This window comes from Lipotes vexillifer, unplaced genomic scaffold (genome assembly GCF_000442215.2).
Source record: "Lipotes vexillifer unplaced genomic scaffold, Lipotes_vexillifer_v1.1 scaffold692, whole genome shotgun sequence".
Classification (NCBI taxonomy): Eukaryota; Metazoa; Chordata; class Mammalia; order Artiodactyla; family Lipotidae; genus Lipotes; species Lipotes vexillifer.
The window spans coordinates 21,373-26,715 of NW_006769434.1; positions in this window are offsets into that span (position 1 = coordinate 21,373).

The following is a 5,343-nucleotide window of genomic DNA, read 5'->3' on the forward strand; positions in this document are numbered from 1 at the left end:
GGATTGAATGCAATGTAGCTTTACCAAAAAAAAAAAAATTATGGGATAGTGGCTTGTAAGAAGGATCAGATTGAAATAGGAAGATAAAGAAGCTTTGTTTTCAATGTTGAATGTATTGTGATTGCTGTTTCATCTTGGGGTGTGAGAGTTGCTGAGAGTATGGAAAAAATACACATACAAATGCAAAAGAGAAAAGTGCATTAATATATTGAACAATATACTAATCACTTTTCATTACAAGTTGGCTAAATTAGTGCTATCTTATTTGTGAGTAATAACACTGGTTAACTATTTTTACTTTTGGAATTTTTGTGTTTCCAAAATGGCTATTTAAATAATAGAGTGGAAGTTATACATGGGTTAGGAAATCGAGGTCCTAAAGCAAATATGACTGAAAAACTGAAACAAGGTAATGCAAGAGCAGGCAGAAATAAAAATAATAGTACTACTACTAATGATGATGTGATAATGATGTAAATAGGATATCCTTTGTCTCAGTGATGATTCTTGCACCCTGGCCGACTCTACCCTAAGGGTACCTAATGTCAGGCAGAGGAATGAGGAACAATATTTGTCTTACAGAATTCTCATCAAGGTGGTATTCAGCCTAAGAACATTAAACTTTTTCATGGTCTTCAAAGGGACTAAATTGCAGATCAATGTAAAACAAGTCCAAATAAAACCTGCTTATCTCAGCTACCACATGGACTGATGTAGTAAAAACCATTAGTGACAGAGTCTTAGAAGATTCACCAAAAATCCTATTTAAAAATTGCTCATTTCAATATGCAGTGTTCCGTTTAATAGAATACAATTCTGAGCCAGAAGTTTGGACTTACTTATGTAAATCTGACTTATTCCTCATAAATAAGATATGTGGCTTAAGCCAGTTATTGACTCATGAACTTCTGTTGGCTTTCTCTAGATTTATTTAAAATGAAATGAATATTGAATAAAAGTACTAGGAAATGTATCATTTTACTTAAAGGATTACCAGAATTTGACATAAATTAATGCCTTTGAAATTGGCTAAGGTGTTAAAATTGAGGGGTTAATCATTAAAAATTACATTTGTGTTAGTGCATGTTCTGTAATCTTTTTTCTTGAAATAAAAATGTGTTAGAAATAGAAAATTGAGGGTTTGAAGATTCAGTATTCCAAGGATTTGATATAAATTGGAATAGCAATAAACATGAGCAATTTAGACCACAGGAAAAATGAAACTTTAGAATATTATTAAATGCTGAACAAGGGAAATATACTTTTTAGAAGACAAACTGTGTGTGTGTGTGTGTGTGCGTGTGTGCGTCTGCTATCTACATGCTAACTCATTGCATTTCTCTGATAACCATGAGTTTGAGCAGCTCTTCTATACCCTTGTGCCCTCTGTCCTCTCACTCCAGGCTCATGAGCCTCCTTCCTGTTCCTAATGTGTGATAAACACAACTCAACTACATGCCTATTATACTTTACTCTCTGTCTTGCTTAATTCCTCACTTCCTTTATCTCTCTGCTCAAAGGAAACCTATCAGGTGGTCTTCCCTAACAACTGGTAAAAGAGTAAACCACACACCCAATCTATTCAACACCTGGTACACCCTCCCTCCACCAAGACCACAGTCATCATTATTACGACTACCCTCCCTGCCTTCCCCACAATCCCAGCCTCACCTCCACCACTAATATCATCATAATTGCCTCGCCTCTTTACAGACTGTTTTTCTCATGGTGCTTGTCACCATCTGACATAGCATATATTTGTTTCTTTAATTTCTGTTTTCTTCCACTAGATTTTAAGTTCTTTAACAGCTGAGGCTTTGATTCATGGCTATATCTCCAGTCTCTTGGATAGATGGTGAAGCTTGGCATTTATAAGGTGTCAAATATATATTTGCAGATTGGATAAAAAATGATACAAAATTTATTTTTCCCAGTATAGAAAGTCAGGTTTTTAAAATACCAACTTTTATTCAGTTTACATATTTCTCTTTGATAATATATGATGATATTATAGCATGAATCTATCTAAACTCTCCCTTAATCCCATTTGTGTTTTGTCTTGTCCAGAAGTATTAGCATTTTTTTTTAACACTTATTGGAGTATAATTGCTTTACAGTGGTGTGTTAGTTTCTGCTTTATAACAGAGTGAGTCAGTTATACATATATATATGTTCCCATATCTCTTCCCTCTTTGTCTCCCTCCCTCCCACCCTCCCTATCCCACCCCTCCAGGCGGTCACAAAGCACCGAGCTGATCTCCCTGTGCTATGCGGCTGCTTCCCACTAGCTATCTACCTTACGTTTGGTAGTGTATATATGTCCATGCCTCTCTCTCGCTTTGTCACAGTTCACCCTTCCCCCTCCCCATATCCTCAAGTCCATTCTCTAGTAGGTCTGTGTCTTTATTCCTGTCTTACCCCTAGGTTCTTCATGACATTTTTTTCTTAAATTCCATATATATGTGTTAGCATACGGTATTTGTCTTTCTCTTTCTGACTTACTTCACTCTGTATGACAGACTCTAGGTCTATCCACCTCATTACAAATAGCTCAATTTCGTTTCTTTTTATGGCTGAGTAATATTCCATTGTATATATGTGCCACATCTTCTTTATCCATTCATCCGACGATGGGCACTTAGGTTGTTTCCATCTCCGGGCTATTGTAAATAGAGCTGCAATGAACATTTTGGAACATGACTCTTTTTGAATTATGGTTTTCTCAGGGTATATGCCCAGTAGTGGGATTGCTGGGTCATATGGTAGTTCTATTTGTAGTTTTTTAAGGAACCTCCATACTGTTCTCTATAGTGGCTGTACCAATTCACATTCCCAATAGCAGTGCAAGAGTGTTCCCTTTTCTCCACACCCTCTCCAGCATTTATTGTTTCTAGATTTTTTGATGATGGCCATTCTGACTGGTGTGAGATGATATCTCATTGTACTTTTGATTTGCATTTCTCTAATGATTAATGATGTTGAGCATTCTTTCATATGTTTGTTGGCAGTCTGTATATCTTCTGTGCAGAAATGTCTATTTAGGTCTTCTGCCCATTTTTGGATTGGGTTGTTTGTTTTTTGTTATTGAGGCTGCATGAGCTGAGCTGCTTATAAATTATGGAGATTAATCCTTTGTCAGTTGCTTCATTTGCAAATATTTTCTCCCATTCTGAAGGTTGTGTTTTGGTCTTGTTTATGGTTTCCTTTGCTGTGCAAAAGCTTTGAAGTTTCATTAGGTCCCATTTGTTTATTTTTGTTTTTATTTTCATTTCTCTAGGAAGTGGGTCAAAAAGGATCTTGCTGTGATTTATGTCATGGAGTATTCTGCCTATGTTTTCCTCTAAGAGTTTGATTGTTTCTGGCCTTACATTTAGGTCTTTAATCCATTTTGAGCTTATTTTTGTGTATGCTGTTAGGGAGTGATCTAATCTCATACTTTTACATGTACCTGTCCAGTTTTCCCAGCACCACTTGAAGAGGCTGTCCTTTCTCCACTTTGCAATCCTGCCTCATTTATCAAAGATAAGGTGACCATATGTGCGTGGGTTTATCTCTGGGCCTTCTATCCTGTTCCATTGATCTATCTTTCTGTTTTTGTGCCATTACCATACTGTCTTGATTATTGTAGCTTTGTAGTATAGTCTGAAGTCAGGGAGCCTGATTCCTCCAGCTCTGTTTTTCATTCTCAAGATTGCTTTGGCTATTTGGGGTCTTTTGTGTTTCCAAACAAATTGTGAAATTTTTTGTTGTAGTTCTGTGAAAAATGCCATTGGTAGTTTGATAGAGATTGCATTGAATCTGTAGATTGCTTTGGGTAGTAGAGTCATTTTCACAATGTTGATTCTTCCAATCCAAGAACATGGTATATCTCTCCATCTATTTGTATCATTAATTTCTTTCACCAGTGTCTTATAATTTTCTGCATACAAGTCTTTTGTCTCCTTAGGTAGGTTTATTCCTAGATATTTTATTCTTTTTGTTGCAGTGGTAAATGGGAGTGTTTCCTTGATTTCACTTTCAGATTTTTCATCATTAGTGTATAGGAATGCCAGAGATTTCTGTGCATTAATTTTGTATCCTGCTACTTTACCAAATTCATTGATTAGCTCTAGTAGTTTTCTGGTAGCATCTTTAGGATTCTCTGTGTATAGTATTATGTCACCTGCAAACAGTGACAGCTTTACTTCTTTTCTGAGCATATATTTTTTTTAATTCTTGAAATTTTATAGTATATCTCAATGAATTGCAGAGCAAATCTCACTTCTTTGGTATTCATTTTCAAAGTTACCTGAGCAATTTTTATGTCTTTATTTTGTCTCCTTACAAATAAGATTTATTTAGTCAATTTCCTAAAACAGGTGTAATTGCATAGAATTCAGAAGTTTATTAGGGAAACCAGACATCTGAAACACTTTATAATTTTGGTGTTTTATTTTCTATTATGTTTTCTAATTGACAGGACACAGGGAAACTAATCTTAAGTTTAGAAACTTTATCAAAAAAATTTTAAATATCTTTAATTTGTTAGATATACCCATCTTCTTTTCTGTGTGTTCTAGGTTTGTGGGGGGGATATCACCCTTAAAAAAGTTCATGCACACTCATAAATTTAAATCACAACAACTACATCTTTTATTTTCTTCTCCTACTATTTTCTTTTTTTGTGTGTGGTACACGGGCCTCTCACTGTTGTGGCCTCTCCCTTTGAGGAGCACAGGCTTCCGACATGCAGGCTCAGTGGCCATGGCTCACAGGCCCAGCCACTCCGTGGCATGTGGAATCTTCCCAGACTGGGGCACGAACCCATGTCCCCTGCATTGGCAGGCAGACTCTCAACCACTGTGCCACCAGGGCAGCCCTCCTTCTACTATTTTTTATGTTTATTTCTCTCTCTCTCTCTCTCTCTCTCTCTCTCTCTCTCTCTCACTAGCTTTCTAATTTACATTTAAATCTCCATCTGTATGTATTCTGGTACAAGATGTGAGATACAAATTTAAATTTACCTTTTCCCAGATACCCAATCCATTTTAATAATACTCTTTATGGATTCTCATTATTTTTCCACACTGTGTAGCTATTAATTTCCTGATCTTTCTGTACGTATGGTAGTCACGTATAATGAATGGTAGTATTATCACTCATTTCCTAATTTACACTTCTTATGTGTTACTCTTATTTTACTAATACCTCATATCTAACAGCATTGTCTGAATACTAGTTTACATAGTAATGTCTTTATCCCAGTATTAAAGGAAAAGCTCTAATATTTCTTCATTAAACATATTTATTGTACATTTTTTTCACTGTGTGGCTTCCCTCTTTACTATCTTAAGGATATCTTTT